Source organism: Phyllostomus hastatus, unplaced genomic scaffold, assembly GCF_019186645.2.
Source record: "Phyllostomus hastatus isolate PE091 unplaced genomic scaffold, TTU_PhHast_1.1 phas_scaffold_12, whole genome shotgun sequence".
Lineage (NCBI taxonomy): Eukaryota > Metazoa > Chordata > Mammalia > Chiroptera > Phyllostomidae > Phyllostomus > Phyllostomus hastatus.
In genome coordinates, this window is record NW_025334007.1 from 18,591,274 (window position 1) to 18,603,436 (window position 12,163).

Below are 12,163 nucleotides of genomic sequence, written 5' to 3' on the forward strand. Positions count from 1 at the left end.
TCACAGAAACAAAACCAGCACACTATTGTATTATAAAATAAAACACATGTAAGGGAAAATGTACTAAAAGGGGAAAAGGAGATATTAAAAATGGAATGAGTAAGGAAAAGTAATTATCTAGTGAAACTATAAAAAGGTTTTGGAATTGGTAAAATGTGTTTGACTAAGAGTCGATTGTATCAAGAATCTAGAGGATTTCTGTATATTTTAAGTATTTTTTGTAGGACCACTTTTATTTTATTTTTTACAATATTTTATTTAAAATTAAAAGGATTTTTAAAAGAAAGAAAATTGACAGACTAAGAAATACAATATTTAAAAGAGGTAGTGCAGTGAGTAATTCACAAAGGGCTAAGGACATGTGTTTTGTTTACAATTCCCTGGTTATCAAAAATAAGACGATCAGGCTAAGCCAGGTGGTGAAAGACAAATACCATATGATCTCACCTTTAACAGGAACCTAAACAACAAAACAAAGAAACAAGCAAAATATAACCAAAGACACTGAAATAGAGAACAGACTGACAGTGACCAGAGGGGAGAGGGGAGGGAATTTCAGGGGAAAAGGGGAAGGGTTTGCAGGAACAAGCATAAAGGACACGTGGACAAAAACTAGGGGCGGGTGGAAATGGGAGGGAGGTGGGGAGGGTTGGGTGGGTGGGCTGGGGTGGGAGTAAAAGATAGAAAATTGTACTTGAACAACAATTAAAATAAAATTTAAAACAAAATTTAAAAGTAAAAGAAAAAACAAAAGTCAAAAAACTCTCCCTGATTAGAGAAACTGAAAAAAAAAATTCAGGTACTTAAAAAAAATAAGGTGATCAAGCTTAATTTTATAGTAATGAAGCATACAGATTTATTAAGCTCTTATTCTCAGTTTTAATGGTTTGTAGAGAAATACCACCCTCTTAGAACAACTGAACTTTTAAAAGCTCCAAATAAAATATTAGAATGTGTGAACATCAGAATGTGGGAAGATACTAAGAAGGCTACTCTCTGTAATGAATAAGGAAACAAATACTTATGTTCTACAAATATTAAATAGTTTGATACAGATATACTTGGTTTGACCTGGGAGTCAGATATATCAGGAATCACATTTTCAAGGATAAATTTCATAAAAGATATGGCAGGAACTTGACTCTATATTAGTAATCCATTTTTTAAAAAATGCTGATACTCCAGTAATACCAGTGCCCACTCCCCTAATCTACAGTTGTATGTCTTGAAAGATATAAGAAAGAGAGTCGTTTTTGTTGAATTATTTGTCACAAATAGTTTGTCACAATTTAACAAAGCTTTTATAACTTGGCATTTTCATATTGGAAGCTTCATACATTATTAACCCTTGCATGCTAATTTTGTGCAGGTTTGATTGCTTTGCAAAGCTCCTGTCAGTGTTAACACAGCCTTGAAAACAGATATTATCCCTGTGAATGTCCTACTGATGGCAGGAAGGCTAAGTAAATTGAGGCAATGTCATTTGAACATGAAACCTAATAATTATGGAGAATTAGCAAACATGGGGCCATGTTGATAGGGTAATGCAGAGTGAAAGTAGGACATACAGGGCAAAATTCTATACACACTCTGAATGTAAGCATGCAAAATGCAATAATTATATTAAAAGAGAATAAATAAGGAGCTATTACAATTGGGCAGTAAGTTTTTAAATGATTTTCTCCTCTTTTCCAAAATTCTCCATATAACTATTACTTTTATAATTAAATTTTATACTTTTATAAATCTAATTATATTTTAAAATAACTGAGAGTAATTTGTAAAAGAGTGGAAAAATACAAACTTTTGAAGCTGAAAAATATATCAAAGAAAGAATGAACACAGCATTAAAAAGGAGGTTCACAATAGCTCATTCAGCAGTAAAAAGAATGGGGGGTTCAGGCCAAGGAACAAGTCAAATACTAATGCCCAGAAGAAAAACAATGCTTGAGAGTTAAGCACTTCAGATTTTTTATTAGTTCTTAGTAAATAAAGTAAGATTAAAGGAAAGCATTGGAGACAGCCAAGAGATCTTCAGCCTCCTCTTGTCTTGGCAGTAAGCACGAAGAAATTAAATAAAGACCATATGTTGTATTATTTTACCTGGTCAGCAGGCTATAGAGTTTTGAAAGAAAAGAAAAGAAAGACAACTTTCAAGAGCATTCAGGTGTACAGCTCAACTTGGGGAGCTGAGCTTTGCTTTCACTCAAAGTGGTCACTTAATGCAACCAAGAGTGGCCAGTTTGAGAACAGAACATCCACAGCTTCATTTCCCACAGGGCTTAAGAATTCTACCCATGAGTGCCTGCAGCATGGACTTGGCCTTTGTCGTCAAAGTATGTTATGCATTCCTACCTTTAGTTATCTAAGCCTCTATTTTGCCCCAGTAGTTTAATTCATCTATGATAAAGACTGAGGCATTTGAGTGTGCCTGTTTCCTAAATTTGAAATGGAAGTGGAATCAGAACAGGATTTTCTCAGTCACATCCATACTAGATAAAGTTTAAGTGTAGTAACTTGTTCTTCAAAAGCCCTGATCTAGTTTTGCAAACAATCTAAGTAAAATGAAAGTGAAAAAATGGCCTTGCCAAGAATACTATGTGGACCCTGTTTACTTGCTATGTGCCACCCCTCTCCCCAGCCCAAGGGTAAAGAGAGGGGGCCATTCTAGCAATAGAGGCACTGACACCCACCCTCAGCCGTGTACAGAGTACCAGGAGATGGGGTATCCATCTGGTTCTCATCCTGGATCTTAGCTTCCTGGACCTTTCCTTATAAGCAGGGATCCAAGAGTGACAATGTAATTCTCCTTGAATGCATAACCACATCACTTTCTTTAACACAGAGTCCACCCAGACTCCATTACAAGAGGCAATACATCAGCAGCTCCCAGTTAAAAGTATCTTTTAATGTTTTCCCCATAATGACATCAAACCCAACCTCCTGCTCTAGGCTTTATCGAGATACCTATAGGAGTTTATTAATCGATATCACCCCCAATAAATTCAATAAAAATTTAAAAAATAAATCAATCATTTTAAATCTTCCAAAAAAGATAGAGCTAACCAGATGATCTTCTGTCGCACCTCCAATTACTGTTGTCCTTATTAGCATGTGAGTTTCTCTCTATAATGTCACTGGAATAATGTGGGGGTCTTAGTTCCTGGGCAAATGGAAAATGTGCAGATCAGTTGTGACATCACCTTTTACGATATCTAGTCAGTTTCCCACAATTTTATTGGTTCCTTGAATTACTGTGGTTGAAAAAATAAAAACTGTTAATAGCTTTGCCTGCTTTGTCTCCCTGTGTTCCTCATTAGTTTGGCTGACCTACACAGGGTCTACTGAATTTAATAATTTAACTCCTACTAACTTTTATCATCATCATACATATTGGACATTCCCCCCGATTTGTCATTTCCATTCAACAGTATTTTTAAAAAGATTGGCATTATTTATTTAAGTCTGGGGTAAGGTTTGCAATTATAGGGACACCTTAAATGTACTCTTTGCCTCTGGTTCATTACTACAGATTTGGGAATACTGTTAGTAAGAATGTCTTCTAAAACTGCCAACTTTCTTGGTTTTCATAAGCAATTTTCTTAGTTTTAATAGCCAATTATAGGATTTCAATAAGCAAGATAACTCTGATATAAAGTGAGGTTGATGTTTGTCATGAACTGTTATCTTCTGTATCTCCTTAGGAGCTTCCTTGGAGGTTTTGGTAATCATCACAGAAAACCCGTAAAATTACCTTTGACAATTCTGATCATGTCCAAGAAAATCCAAAACAAGAAGCGGTACCCAAATTTTCCTCAGATAGTTTAGTATTTCAAAGAAGGCCTCTGATAGGAAAAGTGGCTATAGCCAAAGAAAACTCAACATTGTATTATCATAAGTTTATCATTTCTGTGGGGTTTGGGTTTGTTTTTTTGTTTGTTTGTTTTTTTGTGGGGTTTTTTATTTATTTATTTATTTATTTTTTGGTCTGGGAACCATGGTTTCCATAGTCTAGGGAAATGCTCCTCAGATTCTTAAAGTTTTTCTCTCGAATTATTTATATATGTGTTTTCATGTCAGTGATAATCTAAAAACAATAGAAACATTTTGAGTTACATTGATGATAATATAACCAATTAACCAGTCCACAATTTCTTATGCCAAATCCCTGAAACCAGGTATACTTTAGAATTCACAATTTTTCAGATTTTAGAAAGATTATATGGTGCATATACTGTGTTACATAAAACCCAAAGTGGAGGCTGTGGAAGCCCTAAGAAATCAATCCTGAATATTTCTGTAGTGAAATATTTGAAACTAAGTATGATAAACATAAAATATGAGTTTAAAAGAAAATATGAAAACTATATCTTTGCCTAAAATGTAATTAGACTAGAAATCAAAAATGAAAAGCTATCTGGAAAATCCCCTGAGTACTTGTAAATGAAATAACACACTTGTAAATAACCTGTGAATCAAAAGATCATAAGGAAATATGCAATATATAAAATATGTAGGATGCAGCTAAAGCAGCACTAAGAGGAAAATTTATAGCATTAAGGCTTTAATAGTAAAGGTCTCAAATCAGTTCCCTAAACTTCCATTGAATAAATCAGAAAAAGGAGCAAATTTAACTGAACAGAAATAAATTTAAAAAGTAAACAATAGCCCGGCCAAGATGGAGGCATAGGTAGACACACTGTGCCTCCTCGCACAACCAAGATAGGGACAACAATAATTTAGAAACAGAATAACAACCAGAACTGATAGAAAACTGAACTGCACGGAAGTCGGACAACCAAGAAGTTAAAATAGACACTTCATTCAGACCGGTAGCAGGGGCGGAGTTGGCAGCCGGGCGCAGGTACTGGCACAGAGAGCAGAGAGTGTTGGGACCGGGCGTGTAAAGCATCCGGGGCGCGCAAGACCACAGAGGGTGGACCCTAAGCGCGCAAGCGGCAGCTGGCAGACCCTGGCCAAGGGGTGGCAAATGGCAGACCCAGCAAGGTGGGAATTGTGAAGCAAGGCACTGCGCACAACCCAGGATCCCAGCGCTGGGAAATAGACCCTTGGGGCACTGATTGAAAACACCTGTGGGGGTTGAGGCACAGGGAGAGACTCCCAGCTTCACAGGAGAGGTCCTTGGAAAGTCCCACAGGGTGCACAAGCCCACCCACACGGGAATTGGCACCAGAGGGGCCCAGTTGGCTGGGGGGAAGCAGAGGAAGGGACTGAGGTCCCATGCAGAGTGGAGCAAGTGCCATTGTTCCCTCTTGGACCCCATGGGTTGTGACGTTTCACAACCCAGAGACTGGGGTGCCCAGCCCTGGTGAACACCTAAGCCTCTGCCCCTCATACATAACAAACTCGACCAGACCAAAGGAAAAAAAATAAAAGATGGCTCAAACAGAATTGACTGCCACGCAACCAGTACTTTTAAGCAACTGAGAGATAACCAACCTATCAGATGCACAGTTCAAAGCACTGGTGGTCAGGATGCTCACAGAATTGGTTGATTTCGGTCACAAATTAGATGAAAAAATGAAGGCTACAATAAGTGGAATGAAGAAAAATGCACAGGGAACCAATAGTGATGGAGTGAACGCTGGGTCTCACACCAATGGAGTGGGCCAGAAGGAAGAAAAAACATAACCAGAAAAGAATGAAGAAATAAGAATTCAAAAAAAAATGAGGAGAGGTTTAGGAACCTCCAGGACATCTTTAAACGATCCAACATCTGAATTATAGGAGTACCAGAAGGAGAAGAGGAACACCATCAAGTGGAAAACTTATTTGAAAAATAATAAAGGAGAACTTCCCCCATTGGACAAAGGAAATAGACTTCCAGGAAGTCCCAGGGAAGCTCAGAGAGTCCCAAAGAAGTTGGACCCAAGGAAGCACACACCAAGGCACATCATAATTACATTAGCCAAGGTAAAAATGAAGGAGAGAATCCTAGAAGCAGCAAGAGATAAGGAGATAGTCACCTACAAAGGAGTTCCCATCAGACTGTCAGCTGATTTCTCAATAGAGACCTTGCAGGCAAGAAGGGACTGGAAGGAAGTATTCCAAGTCATGAAAGGCAAGGACCTACATCTAAGATTGCTGTATCCAGCAAAACTTTCATTTAGAATGGAAGGGCAGATAGAGTGCTTCCCAGATAAGGTCAAGTTCAAGGAGTTCATCATCACCAAGCCCTTATTTTCTGAAATGTTAAAGGGACTTATCTAAGAAAAAGAAGATAAAAAACATGTATAGTAAGTAAAATGACAGCAAACTCACAATTATTAACAATCACACCTAAAACAAAAACAAACAAGCAACCAACTAGAACAGGAGCAGAACCACAGAAATGGAGATTACATGGAGGGTTAGCAACAGGGGAGTGGGAGGAGGAGAGAGGGGAAAAGGTACAGAGAATAAGTAGCATCGATGGTAGGTAGAAAATAGACAGGGGGAGGGCAAGAATAGTATGGGAAATGTAGAAGCTGGAGAACTCATGACACATGGACGTGAAGTAAAGGGGGCGAATGTGGGTGGGAGAGGGTGTGCACGGTGGAGGGGAGTGAAGGAGGGGTAATGGGACAACTGTAATAGCATAATCAATAAAATGTATTTTAAAAAAAGTAAACAATACAAAAAAACCCTTAAGAACTAATAGGTGAGTTTAGCAACTTTTCAGGATAAATTTGGTAGTTGGAATATAAAATGGTTGCCACCACCAGTATAGACAAAAGTTAGCCATATACTTATTTTATGGTTTAGCAGTCTTCTTCCATACTTGCATGAAGACATTTCTCTTCATTTGTCCAAACAGAAAACAGAACGTGAAAGTATTTAGCAAGCTTTTTCATAATCATCTAAATTAGAAACAATTCAAATGTTCAGCAATCGGTGAATGAATACATAAGTCGTGGTGCGTGTACAATATCAAATACTGCTCAGAAATAAAAGGAACAAACTATTGATACTCAGAACAGCGGTGACTTCAAAGGCGGCATTATACTGACTAATAGAATACAGCCTCACGTGGCTGCATACTTGATGATTCCGTTCATGTTGCATTGTGCAAAAAGCAAAACTATAGGGTCAGAGTACACTTCAGATGAGCAGCTTTCGGGGTCTAGGGATGGCGGGCACAAGAAAACCGTTTGCTGGGGGGGGCATGGAGTTATGCAGTGAACTAAGTCAGACATTCTGATAGTGAAAGAAAACCAAACTGCCCTTTATTTTTCCTCTTAATGGAAAAACCAAATGACTCTTCTGATCCTTTCACTATTTAAAGGTATGAACACTTGTAAAACTGTGAAATTCATGTCATCCTTTAGAATCCTCCCTAATTTGTCAAAGCGAACCTAATCTTCGCAGGCAAGGCCACGCTAACTAAAAGCAGTTTGTGAAAAGATAGAGGTGCCCGATGGGAGACGTAAATGGAGGGATTTGTAGAACCTGAATTGTCAAGAGCATATTATGGAAAGTCAGATGTATTCAAGCTGACCAAGTCACTGAATCCTTCAGACACAGTCCCTTTAGGGAGGGTTGGGAGGGCTGAATGGAAGCAGTTACTCATTCTGTTTTCGCAGTAGCTGGGCTGCCAGCAGGCGAACAGATACCTATTATTACAGCAAGACCTTCATACTCTAGTGCTTTCTAAAGCAAGCGCCTACGCTTCTGGATAACACAAATGTAGTATTTTCTGACGAACTTCTTAGTTAAAGGTAGCAAAAGCTGAAATGAGGGGTGTACTCCAGGAGGAGTGTGAGTAAGATCGGACACCTTGTTCCTCAGTCGTGAAAGGGTGATTGTCTTTGACTGTGTCCACACTTCAAGGGCAATGAGCTGACAAACAGAAATCCCTTGGCATCCCCCACGGAGCCATTCAACTCGTTGGAAAAAAAATGTTTAAAATCACAGTATGTCCGAAGACCAGGAGACAAACGAACTTCTGTGAACGAGAGAATTTAAAGTATAGAGTTTGGTTGGGTTATTTTCCAATGTGGCTCTGTAATGCCTTTTCTTTTTATCTTGAAGTTTTAAATGTCTCCCATTTGACAGGTCTTCCCTGGGTCCCCATCGCCCTCCAACTCCCCGCGCCGTATCTTTGTCCCTTCACACTTATTGTCTCCACCTCACCGTCTCCAAACCCTCCTTCCCCCATTCTAATCACTCCATTGACATGCCTGTTGCCAGAGTCATGAACTGTGTCGGTGTTTTCCAATTCAGTGGCCAGTCCCCTGCCCTCGGTTTATCTCAAAGCACCATTCCATACACTTGCCCACTTACTCCTTAAGCTGCTAGGACACTGCAGTTTCCTGGTTTTTCTTCCCCTCGCTAGCCGATTCTTCTCACACTCCTTCATGGACACCTAAGGGTTGGGTGCCTAAGGACTCTTCCCAGTGACTGTCCCTCTTCTCTCCCCAGTGACATAACTGCAAATCCCATGTATTCATTCACCAATGGCTTCCTGAAGCAGACAATAGCAAGTTGACTTACTCAACACTAATTCCAACCCCCTTTAGCTTGCTTTCTAATACTGGAGAGGTTATAAAGCTAGAATTTTATGGGGATTTTTTCTTACAGCTAGAGTGTAGACATGTGACTTAATTTCCTTGACCCAAGTGCGCAAGTGCAAGATTTGGGTGCAGTCATGACTTGGAGAGACAGGGTCATTTTCATGATGGCTGAGGCATCTACTGGGTCCCATTTCCAGGGCCCAGTCCCTAATGTTGCAGTCGGTAGTAGCGCCAGTGTTATTGCCATCAGAACTTTCCCATGGTGTGGTTGGACATTTGTCCTGGCCGCCTTGTTCTGGCTGCCCATCCAGACCCTGTGCTATCGAATCTAGACATTTTTGGAACTGTGCACCATCCCATTTCTGTTTAACCTGGCTAGCGTGGACTCCGTTGTCTGCAGTTAAGAATCCCATGCAATGCCACTCCCACCTCTTGATTTGCAGCCAAGCATCTAACTTTACATTCCTGTTTCCAAATGGCTACTTGACATCTATGTTCGGATAGCTAACAAGTTCCTTAATGTTTCCATGTTAGAAAGAAATGTTCATATCCTCCCAAACTGGCTACTTCCCTAAATCCCTCAACTCCGTAATTCATGTTGTAAAACTTCATGCCATGTGTTTTTGAGTCCCTTCTTACATTGAATCCCTGTACAAATTCTGTTGGCCCGGTCCTTACAGCAGATCCCAAATCTGGCCCCTTCTCGGAGTCTCCGCCCCTGACGCTGAGGCCTGATGCAGTAAGTTCTTAAGTGACATCCCTGCTTCTACTCTAGCCCACCACAGTCTGTTCTCCTCACAACTGCGGAGGAGTCTTGTAAGTCCTCTCTGATCTGCCTTGCATTGCTTTTCTCATCCTTGTTTTTCATGTGATATTGTTCACCAAGTTGATCATCTGAATCCCCAGTTTGGTTCCTTTTACGTTACTGCTGAACTTAATGTAAGACTGGGAAATGCGCCCTGGCTGGCGTAGCTCAGTGGATTGAGCGCGGGCTGCGAACCAAAGTGTCGCAGGTTCGATTCCCAGTCAGGGCACATGCCTGGGTTGCGGGCCATGGCCCCCAGCAACCGCACATTGATGTTTCTCTCTCTCTTTCTCCCTCCCTTCCTTCTCTAAAAATAAATAAATAAAATCTTTAAAAATATATATTTAAAAAAAAAGACTGGGAAATGCATAAGAATATTACTTTCAAATGAGGAAAGTGACATGGAGAATGATGAGCTCATCCCAGAATAGCAGGACATCTCTGACTCATCTGAGTGCCTGTAATTAAAGAAACTGTATTTTCAGACCTTCATCGTCCTTTGACCTTTATTTCATTTGTAGTGATCACTTCCTGCTCCAAAATCTTATTTATTTTGTTTTTTTCAGGTCTCCTTTTTGTTCCTTTGTTCCTATTCAGGTTGTTATTATTATGATAATGTACTTTATTCATCTGTAGGAAGAATATAAAATAATTTCATTACTATCTCCATGGCTTCAGGTTTTCCTTCTCCATTCTTTCCAGCACGAAGTCACATAGATGACATTTCTTTTTTTTTAAATATTTTATTTATTTATTTATTTTTAGAGAGGGAAGGGGGAGAGAGAGAGAGAGAGAGAGAGAGAGAGAGAGAGAGAGACATCAATGTGCGGTTGCTGGGGGCCATGGCCTGCAACCCAGGCATGTACCCTGACTGGGAATCGAACCTGCGACACTTTGGTTCCCAGCCCTCGCTCAATCCACTGAGCTACACCAGCCAGGGCTTTGATGACATTTCTAAGTAATTGTTTTGGTCATGTCATTCTCATACTCAAAAAAGCGTCTTGAAACTCTTAGCTTGGCTGCCACAATAAGCTTAGCTTGCGCTGTTCCATAATAATCCACCCAACCATCCATGCAGGAGGCCAGCCAGGCATCTGTTCGAAGGAGGTGCTAGTTGCAAGGAATAAGAAAATGATGAACTATACACAGCGTCTATAAACTGGGTAGTAAATAATGAATGGTATCATCCCAGTGCCCTGAAAGCCCTCAAAAGAGAATGTAATCATCCCCTGGAGTGGCCACCTAAGTCAAACAGGGGTTCTAGTTTGGGGATTTGTAGACAGATAGGAAAGTTGTGAGCCAACGCTAGATGAGAGGTCACAGATCCTTAGCCTGTTGCTGACTATGGTTCAGGACTCTTGCTAGGGAGATGTTGGGAATGAAATGAAGCCGTGGGCTTCCTAGGTTAATCTATAAGCTCTGTGAGGTCAAGCATCATGCAAGGATCATGTCTAGTACCACCTTGTGTCCATCATCACTACTTAACATAGTAGTTGACTGTGAAATATATGAATGAATAAAATCATTAAAAAAGACAGAAGATTAATACCTGTCTTGCTGGTTATAAAACAGTATCTCTCAACAGGGGGTGATTTTTTTCCCAGAAGACATTTGGCAATGTCTGTTTGTGGTTGTCACAGCTAGGGTTGGGGGAAGGTACTGGAATTTAGTGGGTGGAGCCAAAGACGCGGCTCAACATTCTACAACGCACAGGACGGCTCCCTCAATAAATAATCATCTGGCCCCAAATGTTCACAGTACCAAAGAGGTTGAAAAAACCCTGATTATAAAACATCACTTCAGATGTCTTTGTCTCTTTCATCCAGCCACAAAAAAAAAAACAACCCACAACTCTAATAGAAGGAAACAATGATTTTGCTAACATGTTTACTCTAAGAAATTTGATTAGTAACATGATATCCCAATGTCTTTGGCAAACAGTTCTGTTACACTAATGAAAAACCTGGCATTGTCCTTCCACGGGTGAAGGTCTAAAAAGACATTCTAAGTTCCAAAAGGAGAACTTGGCAGAAACCAAATATAATTGAAAAGTGCAATGCCCTGGGAGAAACCTGCCTTGAGGAGTAAACTAAGTAGAAACTTAGATCTTCAGGTTCTAGCGGTGACTAATTGAATCCATGAGACACTGTATGTAGAGTCTCGAGTTCCATGGTACTTAAAATGCCATGTCTCCTAGAACTGCCTTCAAAATGAAACTATAATATTCTTTGAAGCTGGAAGCAATGCAGTTGGCTGAAATGGAAAAGTGGCCAGAAATGGTAATGTTTACGTTTTAGCTACCATGCAAGGTAAATATGTAGACTGCTAAATTGCATGATAGTTTGGTCAGAGAGATTAATATTCTCCAAGATGAAAAGTCACCTTTGCACTCCGGAAGGGGACATTCCCCATGCTGATGCCTCCATGTTCGGAAATGTCCTGGCAAGGGATGGAACACATTCCAGTGTAATATGCTCCCCTTTCAGGACTCTCCTTCGGTTTTTTAAGTTTTCTTTCTGTCAACTTTGCAACCAGAAATGCAACTCACATACCTTGGCTCAGATCACCCAACTAACGCAAAACAAAAAACAAACCAAACCAACCCCCCGCCCCCCACAACTCTTTGAAAAGGTTTGTTCTGTATACTGCAGGCAAGAGTTGTACAGTGGATTGGACTCTTCGAAACCTACACATTTTTCAGACACAGATTAAAAAGTGCACCTTTGTTCCTGCCACATGAAAGAAAAGCAAATCTCTGTTTAATGGTTAACAATTTTTGGCAGCTAGTACCTTTTAAAGCGCTGCAGGGCCCAGATGCCTATCTGGAGAGGCAAATTACAGATCA